The 13,536-nt window shown below is 30.7% G+C and overlaps 1 protein-coding gene and 2 non-coding genes across 4 annotated transcripts in view; all 3 read left to right on the forward strand.

Moving 5' to 3' along the window:
* The first annotated feature begins 48 nt into the window (after positions 1-48).
* Positions 49-137, forward strand: TRNAY-GUA (transfer RNA tyrosine (anticodon GUA)). Its single transcript is given in 2 exon segments — positions 49-85; positions 102-137. It is a non-coding gene; the product is annotated as a tRNA-Tyr (tRNA).
* A 314-nt stretch (positions 138-451) lies between these two features.
* On the forward strand, positions 452-540 carry TRNAY-GUA (transfer RNA tyrosine (anticodon GUA)). Its single transcript is given in 2 exon segments — positions 452-488; positions 505-540. It is a non-coding gene; the product is annotated as a tRNA-Tyr (tRNA).
* An 11,233-nt stretch (positions 541-11,773) lies between these two features.
* LOC107441065 (uncharacterized) overlaps positions 11,774-13,536 on the forward strand; it is an 87,148-nt gene continuing 85,385 nt past the window's right edge. Inside the window, exons 1-2 of one of the 2 annotated variants that reach the window (XM_071183089.1) lie at positions 11,774-12,147; positions 13,058-13,123. The gene's annotated coding sequence lies outside the window, so the exon portion shown is untranslated. The remainder of the gene's footprint in view (positions 12,148-13,057; positions 13,124-13,536) is intronic. The other variant, XM_071183093.1, reaches the window with a different exon arrangement.

Raw genomic sequence — 13,536 nt, forward strand, 5'->3', positions numbered from 1 at the left:
CAAATAATTTGAATTTATTTATTTACTACATGTTTCTAACCGAACCAACCGTCGATAGCTCAGTTGGCAGAGCGGTGGACTGTAGAGGAAAAATCATAGACATCCATAGGTCGCTGGTTCGACTCCGGCTCGACGGACGCTTATTTTTTTAATTGGTGTCTTCAAATCATAAAAAAGACTAGGATAATATAGTTAAAAATAAAAAGAAACCTTTAATTTTAAGGATTCTCTCTGAAAAAAGGGAATTTAATTAAGCAGCTTGTTCCCAGCCACCGCTGTACTTCTCTGGTACTACGTCACTGTAATGAAGGAGTCAGAAGAGAAGATATAAATCTTCGAAAAGTGATTCGAAATACAAATATTTTATCGCTTGTCACATATTCCTTTCTTTGACACTGTTAAACAAATAATTTGAATTTATTTATTTACTACATGTTTCTAACCAAACCAGCCGTCGATAGCTCAGTTGGCAGAGCGGTGGACTGTAGAGGAAAAATCATAGACATCCATAGGTCGCTGGTTCGACTCCGGCTCGACGGAAGAGTTTTTACATCCGATCAGCGAAAGTCAATATTTCTTAAAAATATAAAAGTTTTGAGCGGTTATTTTTTATAATTTTTTAAAATTATATTAATATTTTTGTAGCACTCTTTTTAATCATTACAAAATTTTTACTGCTAGTTTCTCATAATTCTTTTTTAAATAGTAAAAAAACATACACTGTTGTAACAAAAAACGTTGATGTTAATTAAGTTTCTGTTAATTATATGAACAAGATTATTGCAGTAATAAATAATTATTAAATTGATAAATTTCTTAATTATAAAAACGTAAATCTTTTATACCTTATATTTTTCTCTGATGTATGGATAATAAAATAAAGATATTAACAAGATTCAGAATTCACATTTGAGATAATAGTGAACATAATTCTGAAACACTGCGTCATAATTTTTTGTTTAAGATTATCATAATTTTTGTTTAAATTTGTCATAATTTTTGTTTAAATTTATCATAATTTTTGTTTAAATTTATCATAATTTTTATTTAAATGTATCATAATTTTTGTTTAAATTTATCATAATTTTTGTTTAAATTCATCATAATTTTTGTTTAAATTTATCATAATTTTGGTTTAAATNTTTTTGTTTAAATTTGTCATAATTTTTGTTTAAATTAATCATAATTTTTGTTTAAATTTATCATAATTTTTGTTTAAATTCATCATAAGTTTTGTTTAAATTTATCATAATTTTTGTTTAAATTTATCATAAGTTTTGTTTAAATTTATCATAATTTTTGTTTACATTTATCATAATTTTTGTTTAAAAAATAATTTATGTTGTTTAAATATTCTTAACAAAAGTAATTATCCTTCTAAAATTTAAAATAGCAACTAATACTAATTTGAATAGTGGGTAGCTTTGAACGAACTTTAACACACATTGCATTCCTCTTTTACAATTTTTTGTTTTAATCTCTTTACAGAAAGTATTTTTTAAACTTTAACCTTAACCATAGTTCTGAAACGCTCAAATGACAGAGGAATTTCTGAATTGTTTATGAAGCGTGAAATGCCACCATCCACGTGTAAACTCTGACCGAAGTCCATTTTAAGCCTAAAGGCTGAATGCGTGGAAGAAGTGATGTTTCTAAAATAAACAAAATTAGAATTTCCGCAGACACATCTTCCGTAAACAGAAGAGGTCGATTGATAAAATTAACATTTCGTAGGCCATCCGTTGATTAAAATGAATCAATTTATTTTAAAAATATTATTCTGTAAATATAAAAGAAAATGGTTAATTATAAATTTGCAAGATAAAGTTGTTATTTGAAGTCTAATTTTTAAATTAACCACACCCGTATAACTTAAGAGGTGGTTTTTTAAGCCATTTCCGCATGCTTTTAGTTTTTGGATCATATATAACACAACAAAGACACAAATAAGAATAAAAGAAAAATTAACGAAGAAAATTAAGAAAAATAATAAGTTTTATTTACTGCGCATAAGCTGCATAGAACCCAAAAAATAAGTTAAAAGTACGAAGAAAAGATTGAAAAAACTATATAAATTTTTAAAGAGAAGAAGAAAAATTATTAATAAGTCAAATTTTGAAAAAAATATTTAAAAATTTAAAAACAAAATTTAAAAGCTGGAAATCAAAATAAGGAAAAGATATTTTCTCATCATCAGCTCACACGATTATATAGTGCGATTCACAATTAGAAAGTGCTTCCTAATATTGTATTATTATAGCCGAAGCAAAATGTATAAATACAAGAGCGTGAAGAGCACCAAACACTGAAACGAAAATGGAAGTTATTAAGCAAGAAATGTAAAATAAAGCAAAAAATTCAAAAAAAAAATAAATAAATAAATAAATAAATAAAATTCAAGCAATAAAGAGAAAATTAAAAAAAAATTTAAAAATACAGGATAAAACACAATGCATTTTATTCTATCATATAAAACCTGTGATAAAATTTTAAAGTAACTTAATAAAAGTATGCTAAGAAAGATAATAAACGAATTGAACTCTGACAATGATTCGATTAGATTTCTTGGAGTCGTTGCTTATGATTCCACGCATCAAATCCCCAAAAGGACAAAAAGGGATAACCCACATCTTATAAAAATTTCACTTCTTTATTGTAAATAATTATATCCAGTAACAAATTTATTCTGCTAAAATGTGTATCTGTCTCTGTCGAAAGATGGGAGCACTTTATGATACAATAATGATTCATTTTTAAAAGAAGCAACATACAGGGTGTTTTTAAAGTTCACCCTTAATATGTATTTTTAGAATCCTCATCAAAAAGTAAATAAAAATGTTCGGATATGGTGGGTCACAAATTAATATTTGACCAGCGAAAAAGAAAAAAAAAATAGATTCTCAATCTGACAAATCTCGGTACAGGAAGGTGGGTGTAATAAACAATAAGACAGGTTTGATTGCAAAAGAAAGCAAAGAAAAGTTGATAAACGATTATTAAAAATACCTTCAAGATTCTACCTTCAATTAAACTTGGTTTGGTGCTTATTACATTCGCCTTTCTCTACTGTAATTGGTCAAATATATCATTTTTTTTTCTACGGTTAAATATAATAATTTGAGATGCGTGTACTTAGTTGTCATTTTTGGTAAATACTCTGAACATACATATTAAGGGCAGTCTTTATAGAAACAGTCAGCAGTCCTTCAGTGGTATCCTGCAATTAGCGGTCCTTCAAAATTATTTTAGTGGTAAATTAGTTATGTCACAAAATGCATATCATATTTTTTAAAAGAAATATCAGGAAATTCTGATTACAACAGTAATTCGATTTGAAACACACATTTTAAGTTACGTTATCAATTGGGTATAAATTTATAGCATTTAAGTGGCTGCTGATTCAAATTAACTTCGACTACGTTAATCTACCACTATAGCAATTTTAATGCACCCTGTAGTACCTGGAGCGGGAAAATAACCCTAAACTGCAAAGACGTGGGTAACTTTTACTCACTAAAGCCTTCATATTTAAAAGTGAATGAGAAAATAGCCAGGAAGGATTTAAAACACGAGTGCTTTAAACCAACATTTGTGTTCACTGAATTTGAAGCATTGACATTCAAAAGTCAAAGGCATCGATAGGCAAAATCACAAGTTACCCATCTACAAGCTTTCATATTTACATCAATGATTATAAAAAACCGGACATACGCAGGTTATCAGCAGGACTTCACCGGAACATTATTCACTTCCAAATAAAGGAATAAAAAGAAATGACCACAATCGAAAGTTTTGGGATTGCAGGAAACGGTACCATTTTTCATTCTGGAAGGGACAATAAGTGTTTTGAGGATGCTTCACGAATTTATTCTAATGACATCGCCATCATCATCTTGTTGTTCCTGAAAAAGCTAATAAAAGCAAATAAGGCGTAAGGAGTGTTTTGACTGGGATCGCGTGACCCGTGCGGCGGAACTCACGCTAACCAGCGGACGGAAATATTCACGTTCACGCACCACTAAGTTATATTTCGTGGACAACTCTTCATTTACGTGTATTTATTGTTTCGTTCAGACTACAAGGGTCGCAGGAACCGACGCATGTTTTTTTTTTAACAGAAGTCAGACGACTTTTTTCTTTTAAATCGAAAGGTGGTGATACTTGACGCACAAACAAAACGGCAGACGATTTTTAGTGGTACAAAACGGGAGTGATTAGCAGTTTCTTTGCTTGAGTGCGTTGGATGATCTGAAGAAGATAACTTCGCGTGGGGCTCAGCTTGAAATCAAATTGAGGAAATTATCAGATTGGCGAAGATATCGGTGTATTCTTGTCCCACTGCAACAAGTGTCAGACACGTATAAGTGATTAGGGGAAATATTATTGCACGTGATTAGAGAATAATGGCAGACGAATTAATCTAGCGTTTAAGGAGCTATTAAGGTATTTTAGTATTCGCGATATGCGAGATTTAGATGCAATCTGGTTTATAAGAAAGTTTTATAGTAGCTTAAAATTTTTATCACTATGGACTCACATCAAAAATTTAAAAATCAAGGTCAGAAAGAAAATAATTTTTTATTTATTATTATTATTAAAAATGTATGAAAGTGTAAGAAAGTAATTCTAAATGAATGTGACATAAAACTAGATCTTATTTTAATTTCATTTGATTATGCAACATTGATTTATTTTGTCAAATTATCAAATAGCGGAGACTCGGAGAATGAAGGTACTAAGTGGTTTATTTTATAACCGGTGTTGAATAGCCGTCTCGCTTCTGAGTTTACGACTATCAAGGTTCAACTTCTTAGTCTTGTGACTTTGAACTCAACCCAGAAGACTAGAGAACTCCTGGATCAAGCATTGGGATAAACTACTTTTTGACGGAACCAACCAGCATTTGCGTTACATGAAAGAGAAAACACACAAAATCCTCGGTTAGCCCGATGGCGAGAGGATTCGTCCACCACTGAGGATATTTTACGTAAGCACTGTGGTCGGTGTGCTCCAGGAGCAAAATTCACATCAACCAGCCATCGCTAGGATTCGAACCTGGGTCAATGGAAAGCGAACGCTCTCTCCCCACAGCCACTGAAGCTCAAGTGGCAGTATTTTGTTTTATTTTACAACCATCGTTGAACAGCCGACCTAATTTTGGGTTTACTACTAATGTTCAACTCCGCAGCCTAGTAATTTTGAACCCATCCAAAAGAAACTAAAAGAAACTGACGAAACTAACCCGCATTTGTGCTACATGGAAGGAAAAATTACGAAAACCTCCCGCGGTTAGCCTGACGGCAAGAGGACTGTAATCCATGATCAATACCACGGCAAGATGACTCTAACCATGGCAAGATAACCATGACTCATAGCAATAGATAATCATTGCAAAAGGACTCTAACCTCTAACCAATGATCCGTCTATCACTGAGGTTATTTTACATCAGCACTGCGGTCAGTGCAAGTCGGTACGGAATTTGAATCGACCAGTCATAGCTGGGATTTGAACCCGGTTCACCTCATTGGAAGGCGAATGCTCTACCCCCTGAGCCACCACAGCTCAAGTGGTAACATTGGAATGTTTTTGGAGTAGATGGAGGTTCCAAATGAATCTGGCAATTTTTTCCCCTTCTTTTTCTTCTTCTTTTGGTCAGCAAATTGAAAAGCCAAGAATGCAAAAGCAATGACGGTTTAACTTTACTTTCTAGATCATATTGCAACAAAATTTCGTACTTTTTCAATTTTACAAAAAATTGGTTTACACTAAAATATCACTAAATGTTTTTATATATTCACTCTTTATAGAAAGCTACTGCCACGGACGGATTCGGTTAACTAAATTTTTTTGATAATGATAATTTTTTTTTAACATTGGAATCTATATTTTGTTTCATTGCTTAAGACCATCTTAATGCCATGATTTGTTATAAATGTTAAATATTTATTATCCTGCAAATACACTGGTATAAGAAATTAAGAGACTTTGCAGACTTGGTCCATTATCTCTAGAACAATTGCAACGATTTTAATGAAATTTACTGTGTACTATATACATTGATACAATACAAAGCAAATAACCATTCAACAATTATAATACACACGCATGATTGTGCGTAACACTTGTTGGAGTAGGAAAGTATGAAACAGCTGTTGCAGAATTTAAAAAAAAATGGGTTAGTAAGGGGCATGGTCCCCTCTCACTGACTTGCAGCGTGATTTCATACTCGAAATAAGGCAGTGTATCATTCCTGTGGCAATTGGCCCCACTCGTTCAGCAACGCTTTCTTTATTCCCTGAATGGTTCTCGGAGGGGAGTAGCGAGTTGCAATTGCCCTCCCCATAGCGTCCCAGACATGCTCTGTAGCGTTAAGGTCTAGAGATCTTACTGGCCAATCCATCCGGCGAATAAGGTCACTCTCTAGAAATTCGTCGACCAGAAGAGCTCTATGTGGCCTCGCGTTATCGTCCATTAAAAGGAACTCAGGGCCAACTGCACCCCTGAAAAAGCAAACATAGGATTCCAAGATCCTATCCTTATACCTCACACCAGTCACAGAGCCTCTTTCAAAGAGATGGAGAGGTGTGCGGCCTTCCAACATGATGCCTTCCCAGACCATTAAACTTGCTCCGCCATAATGGTCAATTTCACGGACATTGGAGGGTAGGTGGCGGATCCCTGGTTCTCTCAATATGAACGTACGGCGAGAATCGGTGTTTAGGCTGAACAGGGACACATTAATGAAGAGAATAGTCGCCTATTGATCCATATTTCAATCTCGTAGATGAAGGTTTAAACTGACATTTTAGAGGATTAGGGTTAATTCGCTTTAAATGCTACACATTGACAGCAGAAAAGAAATATTTGGCCTTTATTTATCTGCAAGTTTTCAACTGATGAAATTTATAAATTCTTAACACTCATTTAAAATGTTACATTATCATTTTTGTACTTTTTGCGTTTAAATTTGTCGTTCAAGGAAAGATTATTTGTTGCCAAAACATCTGGATCCTTCTTCCACTCCAAAAACACTCAAGGTTAGTTACTACTTCCACTAAGATCTTCGAAATTCAATGACTTGGCAAAGTAAACAAACGTTGTATAATTAAAATAGGTTAAAGTATGATCTTTCCATATCTTTAAGATCTCCCCTTCTCTTTTAAGTTAAATCTTTTCCACATTTTTTTTTCTCTCTTTCAAAACTGCCGCTTCGAACATTCTTTTTCATCAGTTTATGTTGAAATTTTGATTGCTCTTCAATTGTAAAACTGATTTTCACACAAATTTATTTTAATATCACTTAACATGTTTATTTGCTCTAACATCCTACTTCTCCATTTGCACAGTGATTTCCTCACAAATTTATTTCAATATAACCTAATACTTTTATTTGCTCTAACAATCAGCTCTTCAATTGTGAAAGCGATTCCTCACAAATTTATTTTAATATCACTTAACATGTTTATTTGCTCTAAGACCAAGCTCCTTAATTAGCTCAGCTCTTCAACTGTAAAACTAATATCCCCACACATTTACTTTAACATAAATTAACATAAATTAACACTTTTGTTTGCTCTAACACTCAGCTCCTCAATTAGCATCTTCAGTCGAAAGAAACTGAAGCAAAGAAAAAAAAAGAAAAAACAATTCTACTTGGTACGAAATATAGTAATCAAAATGGAATTGAGATCTCACGAATTTTTGAAAACAAAACGCCAAAACTTTTCATCTGACCACCACGACAACAATAACACATTCCGATCTTTCGCTTATTTTCTTTTCTTTTTGGCGTCTTACCCTTATAGCAAACACGATATAGTCTTTTCTTGAGGGGTTATTAAATATGGAACAGCGTCTAAGACACGAAAGACAAAAATGCGGAAACAGTCGCGTTTTTTTTTCTTCTTTCCAGCCAAATTTTCTCCAGGTACAACATACTTGTGAGAGTATATATCTGTAGTTATTATGTGCGTGATGATTCAATTCTTGGAGATTCCATTCGAGCGGATATCAGTTATTTCCGAAAAAGTTAACGGATTGGGATTCGTGATTGGATTTACGTTCGATCTTTTCAAATCGCTATCTCTGCACGAGAGTTCAATTTATTCATTTTTTTTTTTTTAAACTTAGAAATGTAATTTTTTGAGATACATGCTTAGTGGTTTATCAAGTTCGCACGCGATTTCAAAGCCGGTAATATTTGAGTATGTTCGTGGCAAGAAATATTTTGCTATAGTTTTGAAATGTGTGTAAATTATATATTATACGTTTTAAAAAGTATTTACTTTTCTAATTTAAAATGTATTCTTCCGGAATTTTCTCTGAAAGTAAATCAGAGCTTGGAGATATAGAAATTTTAATATTGCGATATATCATCGTGTTATACCGATAGCTCACGATGTATAGTAATATTTTTGCAATTTGTCAATTTACAGTATTTTTACATTGATCCCTATTTTCGTTACCAAAATGAAATTTAGCAACACTCACGATAATATTAGATTGCATAATCATCACCATCGGTAATAATAGCAATATTATCCTGATAATAATCGCGATATTATCACATTACATATTTATCATTGTCAATAATAATTATGATATTATTATATTAGATACTTTTTGTTACTTATTGTTTAAATTTAGGAAGGAATTCTTTGAAATTTTTGTTCAGTGTTGTTTCGTCATTGAGTTCGTACGTGATTTTAAATGAGGTAATATTTGAGTATGTTCCGAGCAAGAAATAATTTGCTCGAGTGCTTAAATTATATATTAGACATTTCAGAAATATTTACTGAAACAATTTGTTTTACCAGGATTTTCTCTCAAAATCAATACTAGTGCTGGGTAATATTTGACTTTTAATATCGTAATATGTCGTCGGGAAATATCCATATTTTACGATATATAGCAATATTTTTACAATTTATAGTATTTTTACATTGGTCAAAATTTTCGATATTGAAATGAAATTTATCAGATAAGATTCAATAATCATCGTAATTGATAATAATCGCGATATTATCATATTACACATTTACCATTGTCTGTGACAATCGCGATACTATTGTATTTGATTGTTATCGTGCATTCGATATTTATGATAAGGCATGATACTTAAGATATATTATGAGAGAATGTCTTTAAAAATTTGTTATCAATATGCCTTAAAATATCCACATTTTTCGATATATCACTGAATTGTGGTAAATAACCACTGCAATAATATTTATTTCTAAAGAGGTAACTCAATTTTAGGAGAAGTGATTTTTTTTAATATGCTTTTAAATCGTTTTCACTTAAATTTCATAAATCAAATTTATGGTTATTTATTCTATATGAATGTATCGAAATAACAAAGGAATCTTGAATGAATGTCGTCTCTTAATTAAAATAGGTTATTTCGGATAAGATTTTCTCTCAAATTAATGGCAGTTATAATTATGCCACCAAGATTTTTTTCTCTCTCTCTCCTTTGTATTTGACAAAAGTGGCAACAACGTTAGTTGTTCACTACTTTTTACGTAGTTTCTGTACTGATTTTTTTAAAAGAAAAATTGTGTTTACAAGTTTTTTTCATCGACCTGAAACACATTCCAGCAAGTTATAGATGCTTTCATGGGTCTCTTCGTTTTTTTAAGTATTTCTTAACGAATTCTTTTATATTTGAAAAGATTTGCTTCTTGCTTACTGTATGATGTAACTTAATTCATTAAATTCTTTAATCAGAATTTTGTACTGGCAGGTACAAGCATGCATAACTCAGCTATCTTACTTTTTTTTGTTGAAAGTCATTGAGTGTCAAATATGTTAAGATCATTCTCATTCACCTAGTTTTTCAATTCGAATTTAAAAGATATATTAATCTAGAATGTATTTTTGAATGATCTGAAGAATGAATACTAAAATGCGAACTTACAATTAAACAAAATTTCTTTGCTTATAGATTTTGAAATCCAATTGTGATTACAATTAAAATAAATATATAAAAAAAAAACTCGTCAATCACGGTTACTTGGTTACCATTCGAACCATTTCATTTAAGTCATTAAAATGTTTCTAATTTAATAGCCAATGTATTAAAAGTAAATGAAATGAGGACAATAGATTTTATTTTATTTACACGCTAATACTTCCTGCCGCATTGATAAAAAAAAGAAGAAGAAAAAAAAGTGTGAAGATTCATGCCCACTTAAAGCTCTTTCAAATATCGTTTGAACTTGAAAAATACAAAAGCAAAAGAAGGAAAGAAAAAAAAAAATAGAAGGAAAACAAAAACAACAAACAATTAAGAGCATTGACATCAACCTCGGTATTTTCTGTCTCCAGAAAACACCAAGTTTTATGACCTTAATGTTTAATCCCTCATTCTGTGCACGTTTTGTGGACTTAGAATTATTCCACTATTTTTTTTTCTTCTCTGATTCAATTAGAAATTTTTATCTACTGATGTTGAGGAAGTCTGAACCTTGAAGGCATTTCGCCCAAAAAATGAAATGACCCTTCAGTCTAACTTCCAAAACTGATTCCATAAAAAGGGGGTGAGGGAATGTTTATTTCATTAACTCCATGAAGAAAAAGAAAAAATTTTTTTATTTATTTTTTATCTACGGAATTTAGATCACGGTCCTCTTTCTTTATAACTTGCAAACAGCCTTTTGTCATGGCGTCGTATTACCACTGCACGTAAAGAGACAATTCCCCCCGTTTTGTTCCACTTGTGACATCAGCAAATATCGTGACAAATATCGCAAATATCGTGATATGAATATTTTACTTAAAAAGCATTTTACAAACAAGTATCTGTCATAGGCTAATCAAATAATCTGGCTCTTTGCAAACAGCTAGCCGTATTTTTTTTAATGGGCCAGGCTGAATGGAAAAGTCTTCAGTATTTTTTTAATCAGTTGGCACATTTTAGACTTATTGCAGCAAGATCACATATTTTTAGGCTAATTACAAAACGTATAATCGATTGCTCAATCAGCCTGATTTATTTCAGGCAGTTTGCTAAACTCTCAGAGTAGAGAAAGACTTATCGTAAGTAAGGGTTATTCCAATAAGAATAAGCAGATTCAGTCTGATTAATTTCCAAAACATTTCTTAATTATCGTAAAGGCGTATGGGCTGATTGCGATGAACCTAAAAATGTCAGGCAGATTAAAAAATACCAAATACTTTTCTAATAAGCCTGGTCATGAATCTGGTCATTTGAATCTTCGTTAAAATTATTAGGCTTAAGGGATCTAAGAACTAAATTTAAGGCATACATTTTTCTTGCATAAATATTCTATTTCTTAAAAAAGAAAAACATTCTAAAAATTCTATATTTAGCAAGTATCCTATGTGTAAATTGATTTGAATTTAATCCCCCACCCCGAAAAAAAATGAATATTTAATAAAGCAACAAGAAGGTATTAAAAAAAATGCTAAACGTTCAGCAATAAAAAATAATATATTGCATTATTGACAGCATTTTTTTTCTTTATTAAAAAAATCCTTAAATATAGAGTTATAAAAAAACAATATAAATAATGAATCATAAAATCAGTTCAAATCCAATGACCAATTCATACTTTTAAATAGATTGAATGTATTTTGTCAACAGCTCGCTGAGAAAATAATTATTATATAAAATAAAGAATACTCAAAAATTTGCAAGATAACAATTTTCCTAGAAATTTCAAAAATATTGTCAAAAATATTTTCGTTTCAACCAAACAATTTATTATTTCTTCACGAAATCTTATCTTCTTTTTAATCTCAAAGGATAGCACTTAAAAAATTTTGACGAAGAAAATGGCAGACGCAACCCTTAATTATATTAAATGATTTTCAGCGGCTAACTCAACATTCTAATCGAAAAAGTAATTAGCCTGAGCTTTCTCTGATTTTCCCTCCAAAAAAAAAAAAAGCAAACGAGGCGTTGTTACCAGAAAATTTATTTATTTATCGTTTGCGTTTCACAGTTGTTTATCGCTAGCAATTTTCAGTGGATGGTAAGAGGGAATTCGAAAAAAGAAGGATGCAAATTAAATAACGCATGAAAATAGATGAGAAAGTCAAAAAATAAAATTAATTACAAAGAAGTAAATGAAGTTTCAGAAAATAAGGAAGAAAGTAATGAAAGAGATTGGTGAGTAAAAGTAAGTTAATGATTCTCGTTAGATTAAATTTTAAATTTAATGAAGCCAGGTAAATAATTTTAAACTTCTATTTCATTCTTTGACTATAATTGGCACTTACACTTCAGGAAGAAGAAGATCATGGATACCCACACATATGACCTATGACTTCAGCGCCTGCTGTTCGTTTATAAGCAAAATGGCGTGTTAAAGTTGAGCTAAGTTTCTCACATGAGTTAGAATGTTAATTAAAGTGAAGTTAATTAAATACAGTACTGTATCGCACATCGAATTCATTAAAATATATAATTCTTTATCATTGACGTCTTTAACTTAACTTAGATTTATTATTTGTTTTTGTATTTTATTGTAGCAGTGATATATTTTTGTTTTGAGAACCTGGCAACTTTGATGCATAACTAGTTTATTCGATAGTTTATTCTACATGGCTTCTAGTTTATTCTACATGCTACTAGTTTACTGGCTACTAGTTTATTCTACATGGCTTCATGCCTGTCTTTGTGATAGGCAAGAAATATCTAGTGAAAGAATTGAAATCTTCGTGTAAGATTGTGTCATTTAAGAGAATTGATACTTGAGAGGCTTGGCTTGGTCGAAATAGAATGGAAAGAACAGTTGCTAACGTAAACAAATACTTTTCATGAAACGTAATATTATTGCTTGTTACTGTAAGTTTGAAATTTTTTTTAAACTTTGAGTGGACTGCAATAATAATCTAAAAGCCAATTTTAAATAAATTTTAAAACAAAAACAGTTCCAATTATTTTTTCCTTCAACATCAGTTTGGTAAATTCTTCTTAACTTTTAATTTCGCATCTGTTTTAAAACTAACATGGTAATACTACTTTTCTATTAACTACCTTTTAGGTTGTGGTTTTCGTTCTCCATTACTAATTAAAAAAAAATTTAGGAAACTAAGCTACAAAAGAGTACATTAAGTTTGTAAAAAGTTGAAAGAAAAATATAAACAGAATAGGTAAGTAAAAGTTGATGATAACTGCTAGATTAAATTTTAAAAATCAAAGTAGATTTTCCTTTGGAAATCTACTTTAAAAATTAATGTATATAAACGTTTTTATTTTTTCTCTAAATGTTTTTTCACTTTTAATTTTGCTAAATGCAATCACTGACATAGCCCTAGGATATAAAAGTGACTCCTATAATTTATTTCTATTTAAATATTCTCAAAAGATGAAAATAGATCAAAAGAAGAATAGAATGTTCAAAAATTAAAAGGAAAAAAAAAAATGCTACATAAATAATAATTTAGATGAAAGGGGGCTAAAAGGTACTATAAGATTAATTTATAGTTGTTAAATCTTCTACATATTTTGTTATGCAAATAAAATTGAGTTTTATAAAAAAACACAGCGCTTTCCAAAATAACAC

The sequence above is a fragment of the Parasteatoda tepidariorum genome, chromosome 1 (assembly GCF_043381705.1).
Source record: "Parasteatoda tepidariorum isolate YZ-2023 chromosome 1, CAS_Ptep_4.0, whole genome shotgun sequence".
Taxonomy (NCBI): Eukaryota; Metazoa; Arthropoda; class Arachnida; order Araneae; family Theridiidae; genus Parasteatoda; species Parasteatoda tepidariorum.